General features: G+C 46.5%; 1 protein-coding gene and 1 long non-coding RNA gene across 3 annotated transcripts in view; one reads left to right on the top strand and one right to left on the bottom strand.

The window, feature by feature from the left end:
- Positions 1-14,209, top strand: part of KLHDC8B (kelch domain containing 8B) — a 1,322,551-nt gene that overhangs the window by 238,643 nt on the left and 1,069,699 nt on the right. The gene's annotated exons all lie outside the window — the stretch shown is intronic.
- Positions 4,995-13,370, bottom strand: LOC138566214 (uncharacterized). 2 transcript variants are annotated; one of them, XR_011301869.1, is made up of 3 exons: positions 13,252-13,370; positions 6,326-6,476; positions 4,995-5,483 (listed from the first exon to the last, which is right to left on the bottom strand). It is a non-coding gene; the product is annotated as an uncharacterized lncRNA (long non-coding RNA). The 2 variants fall into 2 exon arrangements; XR_011301868.1 differs by lacking the exon at positions 13,252-13,370 and adding an exon at positions 10,156-10,293.

Below are 14,209 nucleotides of genomic sequence, written 5' to 3'. Positions count from 1 at the left end.
GAATAGTACAAGTAGTGCCTCTCGAGGGGGTGTAGCGTCCTCTATGCATCAATTAGGGGCAGGTGTAAGGTGGTGGCTGCCCTGGTAGGCACCCGGAAAATGTCAGAAGACCTGTCCAGTGTAACATCCAGGATTGTATTGAGGTCACCTCCCCAAAATATCCAAGTATCATCTGATGGGGTAAGCATGTCTAATATGCTAATGTAGAAATGAGGGTCGTCTATATTGGGTCCATAAGTGTTCACCAAAACAACTGACTGCCCAACTATATTGCCCCAGACCAATACGTAGCGTCCCTGTGGGTCAATTTTGCTATCTGTGTATTGGAATCCCAACGATGGGTGTATTAGTGCGAGTACCCCCCTGGCCTGGGTGGCGTATTCCGTGTAATACTTATTTGGGCCCCAGTGTGCAAGAAAGTTGGTGTTCACTTTTTTAAGCGCATGAGTTTCTTGCAACATCAGTATGTGTAAATGGTGCCTAGCTATATATGTTCCCACTTTTCTAGATTGTATTGTGTTATTGTGCCCACAAACGTTCCAGGACAAACTTTTAATTGTTAGCCCCTTGCCCATGAGATTCCTTTGCGCCATTTGTATTTCTCCTGATTATACTTAACTGTGTATGCCATTTCTAGGGTAGTACTGTCCGCAGTGGCATGACCATACGTTTTTACATTTTCCACCCCCCTACAGGGCCCAAACTCCACACCTTCGTCCACCCACCCGTAGGTGTCTTGGAGAATGGCCAATTCTCTTCCCCACCCTACCCCCCTCCCACATCATCACCCCCAACTCGATGATGCATCCCTTCAAACTTGTGGAACTTTCCTGAGGTGAGCATGTTGCAGCTGCATGCCTGCCATCCCCAGGTGCCCTCGATCGAGATTTAACAGGTAGTGAGCCGGGCCACCCACTAATTCAACCATTCAATGAATGCAAAGGATATCAACGCTTTGGCATTCAGTTTGCGGGATCGCGTCTCTCCTCACCTGGTTGGGGTTGAATGTTCTGATCATCTCCGCGTTCTTTGAAACACTTGAAACACTTGTGTATAGGCGCGTTACAAATACCATATCATATCATATCTCTGGGGGGGCAGTGTGATGGAGGCCTCAACATGCGCCATAGCTGCAGAAGGTGTTTCGAAAAAATGTGCCCTTCCCCCGTGCTGGATCCTCATCTTGGCCAGAAAAATTAGGGCATAAGGGACTCTGCGTAGATGGAGCTGTCGCTGTACTGGCTCGTATGACCTTCTTTGTGCTTGTATGTTTACTGCGAAATCCGGGTAGATGTGTATGTTATTCTCCTTAAAGTGTAGAGTACCTTTTTCTCTGTCCAGTGTAAGGATTGTGTCTCTGTCCCTATAGTTGAGGAGACGGGCAATTATTGTATGTGGCGGAGCTCCAGGTCTGAGTACTGGGGCTAGGGTGTGGTGGGTCCTTTCGACCAAAAAGTGCTCAGCGAAGGATTCTGTACCAAATAGGGATTTCAGAAGGACTTCCACATTTCCCTCCAATGAGCCTTTACAGAAGGAGTCTGCGACCCCGACAATTTGGATGTTGTTTCTCCTAGATCTGGATTCGAGAACCTCGCACTTTGCCTGCATCTTGGATAGGTCCCCCTTGAGTTGTGCTATGTCACGGCCATGTTGAGTGATTGCATCTTCATTCGTGCTGATTCTGCCCTCTGCCTCGGCGATGCGACCGCTTTCTTTGTCCACCCTTGCCTTGAGTGAGCCGATGGTTGCCACTATATCATCTAATTTGACGTTTACTGCTAGGAATTTATTCTGCACAATGGCCGTCAGGCAATCGTCCCTGGAATCTTCAGGCATCACTGTCTGGGCGACGGTAGTAGTTGATGTCGTCACTGCAGGCCCTTGGGACTGGGAGTTTGTGAAGGAGTCCATCGGGCCTGTCTTTCTTGCACCTGCGCTTTTCTTCTCGTGCCAGCCCATGTGTCATAGTACGTAACAGGGAGTAGGCAGCGTTCTATCACATCATGAAACAAGGAGTCTATTATTCCCAGATTGCGCTATGGGACCTTAAGGCCTCTATATAGTAGTGTTCCAGCTTGGTGGTATTGCTGGTTACAGGGGACGTGCCGTCACCCCCTCGCAGTATCGCAGCCTTCAGCGCAAGTTCTTTAAATCACGAATGGGCGTTGGCGGTATTGGCACCCTGGGTTGTATTTCTGTATATATAGGCCAGCCTCTTAGTGGTGTTCATGCGGGGTCGTGCCACCCGGGTTATGGGTGGCACGTTAAGGCACGGGGCCTTCGCACAGACTTCCTCCTCACCCTAATGTTCGAATCGCTGCATTCCGGGTGTTCCTCTGTAGCTATCAGGCTGACGTTGAGTGCTGCAGGCGGGAAAATATTAGTACCAGGAGACAGTGATTCTTACAACATGATCCCGCCACAGATCAAACACCGTTCAGGCCCTAAATCCAGGCTGGTATAGCGTTGTGGGCCCCGAGCAGTGTACGCCGTATCCTGCACCCTATTAAGCACTCATGGATGCATTGTATTTACCCACGCCGTGGAGCAAGCAACGTTTTTGGAATGTGGTTTAGGTTTTTAGGACTGTAGGATGTAATGTGCCCCAGACTTGTAGCGGCGTCCGCGTCACATGTGCCCAGTTTCAGTTCGTCGTGGCGTGCCTATCGTGTATTATAACTCACGGTTGGCCTGTGGTGGTATTGGTATCCTCGGCCGGATGGTCATGCAAACATGTGACTGAAGCTATGATTGACATACATCCTGTGTTATCTGGGGTCTCCTTCGTCCGTCACTGATAGAGGGGCTAATAGTGTGTTAAGCTTATAATCTTTCATATCGGCACTTGTGTTATGGTCTGCGTTAGAGAATGGACTGTGATCTCCCATGTTGCTGAGCCAGCGGGTAGGAGTTTTCGGAGGCTCATCGAGAGAATTGGTGCCACAACGTGGTGTTTCCTCCACTACTTGGCGTTATAAGTTATGAGGGAGGTTGTCTCTCAGTTTTTCAGTGGTCTAATGTGTCACTGGCTTCAGACCAACTCCACCGCAGCAATCGACTCTAGTGGATCAGCCTCAGTGCGGCTGGTTGTACCATAGTGGTCGCAGGCTGCAGTGTGTGTCAATGGGTCAGTCGCTTAGTTTCAACTGATGTGGGGCTGTGTCGCCTCAAGTCACGAGTGGCTCGCCAGGGAACTGTACGCGGATCACCAGCTATTTCCCACACCTCCTTCTCAACTGAATTTTGTCCTTTTGTTTTTTCTTTAGGCAGCTATTGCATGGTAGACCCACTGCCGCCAGTCGGCCCAGAGTCCAATGCTATGGATCCAATTTAAGGATGAACTGTGCCCCCACTGCTTGCAACCAGAGAGGCCCCAGCGCCGCGGGGACCCATGGGTCGGATCCGTCACTGGCGCTGCACCACTCTGATCCTGTTCTGGATGAGCTGTTCTGCCGTTCAAGTAAAATAATGGAGAGGTGTTACAGCCGCGCGGACGCCGCCCCACTTCGCACTGCACACAGCCGGTTGTCCGGTTGTAAGGGTTCTCCCCTCGCGGTTTCTCCCTCCTATGTTCAGGTCGGAGCAGTCGGATCTCGTTTGGTCAGTATTCAACGTCGTGGGCAGGGGGCCGGGTAGGCTGATTCAGGAGAACTGCTCCAGCATCTGTTCCGTGCGCTATTGGATCTTATGCTGCAGCGGTCACGGTCTGGTAGGGGTCCGCTACAGTCCGACCAGCCCCCTCATCCTTTAGCCTCCGGACAGCACCACCCTGTCCGGATCATGTACCCCAGACCAGAGGGGTTCCTTGTGGGCCGACTGTTCCCTTTATGTACTGCTGGTTCGCGGGGCAGCCCGTGTCCACCGCACCTCCCGAGCGCCATGATGCCATGCGGCCTCCTGACGCGAGGCTCCGCCAAGGTTGGGTCCACCTCGCTGGCCAACCAGGCGTATGTCTGGAGTTTGTTCGCCGTGTTAAGGGATGGTCTGAGAAACCCCTCAACTTTGTTTGTCTACCCTACCAAAAAAATCTGGATTGAAAGTGGATTGCTACTGGATTTTCCCAAACATTTAAATCCTCTTTAAATCCTATTTAACTCCAGAAACTCCCATTGTACTGAGAGGATTGCTTTTGGCTTCTTTTTGGCTTCATGCACCCTGAAATATGTTAATTAGCAATCCTCAGTGGAATGCAATCCCAAAACAATCCAAGCAATCCAATCCACTAAAAATCCAAAAACAATCCAATCCCCAAACAATCCACTAAAAATCCAAAAACAATCCAATCCCCAAACAATCCACTAAAAATCCAAAAACAATCCAATCCCCAAACAATCCACTAAAAATCCAAAAACAATCCAATCCCCAAACAATCCACTAAAAATCCAAAAACAATCCAATCCCCAAACAATCCACTAAAAATCCAAAAAGAATCCAATCCCCAAACAATCCAGCAAAAATCCCAAAACAATGCAATCCCCAAACAATCCTATAAAAATCCTAAAGCAGTGCCATCCCTAAATAAATACAAAAGCAACGGATTACATCTGGCTTCCTTTTGGCTAAAGGTACCCTCGTAGAGATCCAAAAGCAATGCAATGCAATCCCCAAATAAACCTTTTGAAATCCAAAAGCAATTAATGTAGTCACCAAATAATACTTTACAAATCAAAACAAAGCAATCCCAAAAATATTCTTTAACAATATAGGCATTGTTTCGGTTTATGAGCTGGAAATAAATTTAGGAGTTTTAACAAAAATAATGTTTACTATAATCCTGAAAAGAAATGCTTAAAAACACATTTGGTGCACCTTGTTGAATTGGGCTTTAAAAGCGTCACTGTGGCTTAATTGCTGCCCATTTCAGAGAGTTGCATTTTGAATTGCCTTTAGAACAATAGTGATGACTAATTAGGTCACAGTCATTTAGGTAAAATGGCCATGAAAGTCAAGACCATGTAATGGCATATAAACTATATTTAAAAAGAAGCGACACGTTTTCTTTTCCCCGACTATATTTATTAAAAAGAGGCAGAGGTTCAATCGGACACTGTGTACATAGCACAAAAACACAACTGTAGCAATCCCAAACACGGGTGCTTCACAATTTAAAAATAAAGGGTGAGAGGGGACCCAGAACCAGTCAGGTTCGGTCCAGCCCAGGGAGCAAGGGTGATAGGGGACACGGAACCAGTCCAGGGGTGTCACACGAGTATACAGGCCCAGCCTAGGGAGCAAGCGAGTCCGGTGGGGACCAGCCCAGGGAGCAAGGTTGAGAGGGGAAAGAGAACCAGTCCAGGGAGTCACACTAGTATCCAGGACGAGGCAAAAGAGCAAGGGAATGTGGAACTACACTTGTGTAGAAAAGACGAGGTTTGGCTCCTTCTTCATCCGGTAGTTCCCAATTTTGTGTTGGAGGGCTTTTCTGCACTCGGATGCAGAGAGTACTGGAAAGCCCATTTCCCTGGCTTTAACATGGATACATTCTGAAACGCAAAAAAGATTTGTGTAAAAAGTTTGAAAAGAGCAAGCAAAGTACTTTTTGGTTGACACATGGCTGTGAGAAATAAAGCATAGGCAATTTTCACTGTACACCCTCTAATGTGCTTTCGTAATTCGAATTACTACATTTCTCAAAGCTGTAAATCTGGTTGAAACCATGGCAATTCCTTAGAATTTAATATAGATTAGTGTCACTTCCCCAGGAAGTGGCTCTCCGTTTATCTTCTTTCCATAATTGGTATATTGTGAAGAAATTACCAATCTCGTGTTTCCCCCATGGACAGTGCATTGGTAAAGGAGCCATACAAGCAAAACAAATACACAGGGTTTGAAATTGAGCGGAGCTGGGGGCTATTTAGCCCTGTTTGTAGCCTTGAAGAGCCTGGTTAGCTTTACACCATGCTTACCAGGAGCTAAATTTGGCTCCCGGGCCAACTGATGCCGATATTATATACCTATGGGAATTTAACTATGTGCGTGCTTGCTTTTGTAACAATCTAAAAAAATAACATAGGACACCACTATGACATTTGAAGCTTAACGGGTCATAAGTAATGGACAAAGCAATATGTTTGCATGTGGGCATATAATGAGTGATGGACAATAACCGGTTAATACATGAGCCACAGTATTTGAGCTACCTTTTCCCACCCTCTGACACAGTCGTCTAGAAGCCCTATGGCTTCATAGGAATGTTGGGGAGGAGGGTTTGAGATTGGGGTGGAGACACAGAAGCCTACAACCGATAGTATTTGGATAGAGAAAAAGCATTTATTTATTTCATAAGGGCACAAACCAACTTTTGGTTAACTCCAATGGCACTTACCTCTGATGCAGTTGATGGACCAGGGTTGGGATTTGTATCGGGAAAACTTTTTCTGTGGCTCCTGTCCGCCTCCTCTATATCCACTGAACGGCCAGTTCCAAGCAGTGCTCAACTGCTACCTGCTGACAGGAATCCACTGTGTCCCAGTATGCTGAAATAATAGCACAAATATTAATATTACACATTTTAATACAGTACGCATTCTAATGACAATTACCAAGACCCGGAACCAGCGCAGGGAGCCAGATGGGTACCCAGACACAGCCCAGCAAGTAAGGAAGTTTGTTAGGAACCCACCCATGGAAGTGTCTCGGGCAGGTGCCAGTCTTACCTGAACTTCTGAAATGGTGAACACCTAGGCACACAAAGCCAGTAGGCGTTTGGTTATTTGCCGAAATATTGACTGCCCATGGTCATTTTAATCCCTATGGCCATTTACACCCAGATCCTGCCCCTCCCAAAATACCTCCTTATGGGAACTTTGAGCTCACTTTAATCAAGCCTTATCAGACTTTGCGCTTAAAGTGCCTGCGCTTAAAGTGCCTGCCTGTGATTTTCAAAGCAGTATTCTAAGAGTTAATTACTTAATTGGAGTTGTAAACCCACTACTGCTGTGATAAAAAAAATGTCTTAACCAGGTCTGCCTTCAGCCACAAAGCAGTTCAACGAAGCAACTGAACAAGTCTGGAAGTGTTAAGATGAAAAAAGTAGGATATACCCTAAAGTATGGGTGCATAACATAAGGCCCGCGGGCCAGTTGCGGCCAGCCATGCCGTTTTGTCCGGCCCGCCAGCAACAAAGACTTTCCTAATGGAGGGCGGCCGGCAAGCAGCATCGGCCCCCTCCATTAGGAAAGTCTTTGTTGTCTTCCGAGCGTGTGTGTTTGTTGGATCTTTGTGCTGCTTGTATGTTGAGATCCGGGGGTGGGGTGTGTGTCGGGTCTGCCTGAATGTTTGTTTTTGTGTGCAAGTCCAGTGTATGTTGAGATGCGGGGTTGGGGTGTGTGTCGCGTCTGCCTGAACGTGTTTGTGTGCAAGTTCAGTGTATGTTGAGATGCGGGGTTGGGGTGTGTGTCGGGTCTGACTGAATGCGTTTGTGTGCAAGTGCAGTGTGTGTCGAGATGCGGAGGGTGTGTGTGTGTCGGGTCTGACTGAATGTGTTTGTGTGCAAGTTCAGTGTATGTTGAGATGCAGCGGTGGGGTGTGTGTCGGGTCTGCCTGAATGTGTTTGTGTGCAAGTGCAGTGTGTGTTGAGATGCGGAGGGGGAGTGTGTGTCGCGACTGCCTGAATGTGCTTGCGAGTTTGTATGGTGAGTTGGGGGTCTGTATGCTTGTGAGTTTGTGTGCTGAGTTGGGGGTGGGAGTTCGGGTCTGTATGGGTGCATAGTGTATTGGTGTATGCTTGTGGGTTTGTGTGCTGAGTTGGGGGGTGGGGGGGTTCGAGTCTGTATGGGTGCATAGTGTATTGGTGTATGCTTGTGAGTTTGTGTGCTGAGTTGGGGGGTGGGGAGTTCGGGTCTGTATGGGTGCATAGTGTATTGGTGTATGCTTGTGAGTTTGTGTGCCGAGTTGGGTGTGGGGGGGTTTGGGTCTGTATGAGTATGTATGCATGGTGCATGCTTGGTGGCATGGGGCATAGTGTTTGGTTGAGGGGTGGGTGTCATGAGGCATAGTGTTTGGTTGGGGGTGGGGGGGCCATGGGGCATAGTGTTTGGTTGAGGGGTGGGGGAGCCATGGGGCATAGTGTTTGGTTGAGCGCCATGGGGCATAGTGTTTGGTTGAGGGGTGGGGCCAAGCCTCCCGCCACGCCTGCTGCGCCTACCGCCCCGCCCACATTTACTTTTCAGCCCACTATAGCCATCATGTAAGGTACTTTTGGCCAACTGTCAAAATCAGTTGTGCACCCCTGCCCTAAAGAATAACCATTTTACTCAAATGTATGTTGCTTTATAACTACTTCTGCTGTTCAAATACAACATTGTGCTTTTGTCAGGCTGATCCAACAAACTGAGCCAGGATAATAATAATAATAATTTAGCATTTATATAGTGCTACGAACCCTCAGGTATCCGAGTGCTGCTTATTATTACCCACTGTGTGTGGTGCTCATTTATCGACCTCGGAAGGATAAAAGGCTGAGTTTGGGGCTGCCGGGATTCAAACCTGCGTCAGCAGGCTCTGCACAGATGTCAAAGCGACTGCGGTTTGATCAATCATCTCCACCAGCTTTTCAGAGGTGCTGGGCATTCAGTGGAATGGACCTGGTCGTGAAATGGCACCATCAATGTGCAACCGCATTCATGTGCCATCGTTCAGGCCATTTGCCAAAAAAAATTGCAAAGACGAAAGCAAACCAGCCATTGCTAAGTGCTGAAGACAGACATGTTTACATTCCAGTGGTTGCGAATGTGCATGTTCCATGCCACAGGGGGGGGGTCTTGCAACAGCCGATTAAGGAAAGCAGAAGGCAATATTTCTAAGGCATCTGGCAAGGGAGAGGCAGCCATGAATGTAGAGCATCAACAGGGAAGGGAAAGATGATTCAAGGGGAGATGGACCACCACGGCGCCTGCCCATTTTGCCCCATTTATCTATGGGGGCGCACTCCCAACACCCACAATTACTTAATTTTCCCCTACCCCAAACCCCATAACAAAAATGCAGCAAAAAAACCTGGCAAAACGGCCTTTCACCAAATGCAGTGAAACAGCTGTGACCAACTACACCCAGATGATGGCACACGATGTAGAGCTAATGTGTACTGTGTGAAACGCCTCAGGTTATCCTTGTGGCTATCTTTCCAAACCACCCCCCCCCCCCCCACTTATTGTCCCATTCAAGTGCAGGCTCCCAAGTTAGACCTGGGGAAAAAGGGGCTACATATGCACGAACTTTCTTAATCTGTATGAATTTCTTAGAGGACAGCCAAATGCGGGTAAATTGAAAGGGATGTGGTCGTTTTGAACACAGTCGTGGCCTCAGTGAGCTTTCAAAATGCACAGTTGGGTCAACATATTCATTAAATTAGCTCCCCCCCCCCCCCCATCGAACCCCACAGATGCTGCTCTAACTGCACAGCTTCCAAAGTAGGATTTACGACTGTAGGCTCCTTTTCTTTGAGGTGCCACCCATGCGTCATGTCCTATACATTGGCCCCTCCCGAAAACTCAGCTGGTTTTGTGATAAAGTGCAGTTGTGCCAGTAAATCAATTGCAGTAGGTCTAGGCGCGCCCACTGCACCCCTTCCCTCCCACACTGCCTATGATACACATACACCCAATCCCAGCTCCGAGTACAATTGCAGCTGCATGGTACGTTGATGTGTTTTGGACTGAAACTCCCAAAAGCCATAGCTGGCATATATGACGCTGGATCATTGAAGTCGTATGAAAACAATGGAGCACAATGTTGCAGACACGTGTGTATATTATATGTTCTCCTGTAAAGCTCTAGCCTGCTTGAATATCACTTGTAAAGCAGGTTAGAGCTGCGCCGTGTGAAAGTAATGAAATGTGCCAGCAGCCTGTTATCCAGGGAAGGAAAACATCCCGGTGTCCTGCAGATACACGCACTGTGCCGGCCTTTAGCAGGAGAACATATGATATACACCAAGGGTCTGCAACAGTGCTCCCTGCTTGGAGGCTCACGGAGAAATGGCGTCGCTGGTCCAAGGAGGCGGATGGGGGCGCTGGACGTGGGGAGCGCGCACTACAAAGGCAGAGTCTGCCTCATAAATCAACACAACCTGTCTGACTCCCGAGAGACACACTCCTCACTATGCAAAAGGCTCACTCTGAAATAAAGCCTAAAACGTGTACATCAGCTCCTTACCCAATGATTCTGTCTTTGTTTATCGATCCCAGCAGCATGATCCACGCTCGAATCTCGTCCGCCATTGCTCAGCTGGTGTCCAGTGTTCCCAGGTGGAAGGAAAAAACGCGCTGCATCGCCGTACGAAAAAAGCCCAAAACAAGCTGACCCACCCAAATTAACCGAAAAAAGCAAGCGCACATGTAAACGCCATGAGTGGGTTTCAAAAGTAAGAAACAGCACAATTCAGAAACATAGAGAAAACACACATATACTAAGTTAAAATAAAAAGTAGTGTTAGTGGCTTGTTTTTACTGAGAAAGAAGTCAGTAAAAAAATCCCCAAAACTCCTGCAGCCCAAGACAAACAAATCGTTGCTTGGAAAAAATCCCCCAAATCCAAAATAAATGGAAAAAAAATCTGAAGCTTGAAAACTTTTAAATAAAGACACAATTCTCTCAGGTGTCACTTTGAACATTTCTCAAAACTGCCATTTTCTAATTTCTGAGCATTTCTCAAAACTCTGCCATTTCTGACTTACAAAAGTGTCTTTATGCTTTCAGTAAATCAGAAAAGTGGTACAGCCATCTGGGAAATGTGCAGCTTACATAGGAAAGACTTGCACAATAGATGTTAACGATACCTCACAGGCACCGTATTTTAACTCCTTTTCGCGCTCTGCAAGGAGAATCCCCAGGCAGTGCCTGTCCTGCACTCCTCAGAGGCACTATGGCCATTGTCAGGCCATATTAGGGACACTGGAAGCTTTGATGTCTGTACCCCCACATTCTTAATGTCACAGAATACGGTGCTTTTAGGAAAAGTGTTGTTCCACCAAGGAACAATACTTTTCCAATTTTACATGGACTTCAGAATTGGGCCCATGTTTCGGTAAAGTGAAAAGCAGTTTACATTTTAAAAATGGAGCACCTGCAGCCCAGCAGGTCTGCCAAGGCAACCTGACCCGAGATGAAAGCTACATGGAGACAGCCCAGTGAGGGAACTGCAAAGCCCTCCACCAAAGGTCCCATGCCCTGACCTGCACGATTTCATATGAAGAGAGCCATGTCTACATTGCCAGGATGCTGCCAGGCCTGGACTGGCCTACAGGGCAATGCCTATATATTTTTTTATTTGTATTCCGGGATTTGTAGCGCCATTACAACGGCAAGACTACAAGTCCCAGAATGCAAACATAAAATTAGGACAGTTACACGTTTTCAACGATCTGTGTGTCCCGGATACGCATTTTTATTACACAGTGCTGGGTGTGTGTGTGTGTGTGTGTGTGTGTGTATATATATATATATATATATTCATTCAATAAAAAACATTGTTAAGGGGACGTTATGGTTAATTTCCTATGGGTTTAGCAACTTAACCATAACTACATGGCCGCTACAGCAGGCCATGATATATATATATATATATATATATATATATATATATATATATATATATATATATATATATATATATATATATATATATATATATATATTGTGGTCGTACGCCATTTCAGGAAATCAGCCCATCAAACAACAGCAAGTTCGTTCACTTATCCAGTATATATATAATTTGATGTACAGGGTACAAATGGGGACAATGGTTATATGTTGCACAAGCGAAAACAGTAAGACTGGCTGTGTATGCATTTCAAATAGTGTTTTAATAGTCATAGTGCTGAACGTATTTAGAAGCTGCCATTTGCTGGACACATGAGTATGGTGTGCACGAACTGAAATAGTAACAAGTATTATTTTTTTTACAATTGTGTTCCTTTCGTATGCAGGCTATATTGAATCTGAACAAATATCAGGAAATATTTTACTTCATGAAACGTTTTGTTTTACATGTTCAATACATCTTGGATGTTTCCCGGTGCAGCACCCAGTACCAGGGGCGCCAACTTGTGGTTATCCCGGGGACAGCCGGCAGCGAAAAAAGCCCAATTTTAAGAATAGTTTGCGATACATAAACATGTTTCATGGTGATGCTCTTGTAGTAATCGGCAAGTCATCCCAGAATTATCCCCAAATCATCAGGGCTTAACATGCTCTTCAAGTAATCAGCAGGTCATCCCAGAATCATCTGGGGCAAACCTGTTGATGCTCTTGACGTAATCGGCAAGTCATCCTAAAATCATCAGGAACAAAGAGTTTTCTAAAATAGGGATGATGTTGGCATCATCAGCAAGTCATCCTAAACCCATCCCCAATTCATCACCCACCATTCTGAGACATTTGCTGATGACTTTAACAGCGTGATGACTTCTGATGATGTGGGAATGACTTCTAATGTAGTTTGATGATCATCGGATGACTCCAGGATGGTCTCTTAAGTCATCCTTTTAGACCTGGGTTTCTCGACCATGCACGTGCTGCCTGCCTGCTCTGAGCCACTGTCCTTTGATCCAACAGGCAGTGACACCCAGTACCCCATCTGACCCTTCTACAGGGTCATTGATTCTGGCAATTTCAGTACTGTGGTCAATGGCCGCAACATTTTGCAATGTGTTTTTACAATACATGCACGGTTTCTTCAAAGATCCAGCTCCGGTCACTGTGGTACCAAACTGTTTAGTGTTCAACCCTCAGGCGCAGCGTTTAGATGGTTTTAATGGCGCGCTGAACAGTTTGAAGTGAATAAGTAACGCATGACACAGGATAAGCTTCGCGTTCAAAGACAGCAGTGAGATTGAACTGCCATTCTCTTTTGCCCAGTAGACAGATGTTTACAGTTGTGCCCTGCCCTGGAAATGGGAGAAGGAGACATACGGGGAACCGGCTGTGCCATAAATCCCCAGTTCATAGTTGTGCTGGGCTAGATGGCGAGTGCGCCTGCTTGTGTTGACGGGTGAACTTTGTTTCTCGATCAGCACACTGCTCCGGGGCTCACCTCCTGAATTCCTCTCTAACCCTCCCTCAGCAGTCCCTCGGGCCACAGAATAAGTCCGTCAGAGCCTCCTTCCTTTCCAGCATGACTTTGAAATAAGATTATTTTTTTCCCGCATCTCCCCTCCATGCCCCTCGATATTCGTGGAGTGCGCAGTGCTCCAGATTGTGTCCAGATACACATCCACATAAATAAAGGTGCCCTAAACGTGTGCACACTTACCTCTGGTATGGTATTTATCTCGTTTTTCGTGCCCACAAGGAGCACGGCCACCATCGTATCTTCTTCTTCCGCCGCCATTGCTGCCCACGCTGCCAGGCCCGAGAAAAAAAAGCCAAATGACCCTGCAAAAGAAGCCCAAAACAAGCCGACTCCCAACTAAATAAGCAGGAAAGAGCATTCATTTAAAACGCTGTGGTAAGGTGTCAAAATTAAGACATTTAACAGAATACCATAACTATACATAGAACAGAGTGTATACCCAGCAAATTTAACCCCACTCTCCTCAGAAACTCTTTTTTAAAACACATTTTGTTATGAACAGCACAGTTAAATTGCATTCTCTTTATTAGTCAAACAATGACTAAATGTAGGTGACCATATTATTACCACAAAATACATTTTGTTGTGTGTCTAATCACATTTGCAAACCCCATGGAGCTTAAATACAAAAGAGGTAGCAGGCACACCTCTCTAGAATAAACATGGCATAATAACCTGTTCAATGGTTTTTACCCACTTGAGAGTCCGCAGCCATCACTTTTTGCTCACTGTACTTTTCACAAAGGAGGAATATCCATTTGCATATCAGTCTTTGTCCCGCCCACAAGGACACTACAGCACCAAAATGCCAGGCAAACCTCCTTTGAACAAGAGTACCAACAGCAACCCCATACACGTGTTTCAGCCTTGTTGGGTCCCATCAGTGAGGTGGAGCTGTGCCTCTCTGAGCACAGTGAGCAAGGGGTCCACGTCTGTGTTCTCCCAGGTAATGGAGGATGACCAACCCCAAGTTCCTTGAAAAAATACAAAAAAGGTAGCAGGCACTCCTCTCTAGAATGAACATGGCATGATAACCTGTTCAGTGGTTTTTACTTGGAGATTGGGCTTATATTACTTCTGGTACTTGTAGCTTTCCAGTGAAAATGGGGAGGAGGATGGGTTGGGGCAACAAAAATTG

The sequence above is a fragment of the Ambystoma mexicanum genome, chromosome 2p, assembly GCF_040938575.1.
Source record: "Ambystoma mexicanum isolate Mex_15411 chromosome 2p, UKY_AmexF1_1, whole genome shotgun sequence".
Lineage (NCBI taxonomy): Eukaryota > Metazoa > Chordata > Amphibia > Caudata > Ambystomatidae > Ambystoma > Ambystoma mexicanum.
Note: the sequence above shows the minus strand (reverse complement) of the source record. Positions and strands in the feature narration are given on the sequence as shown.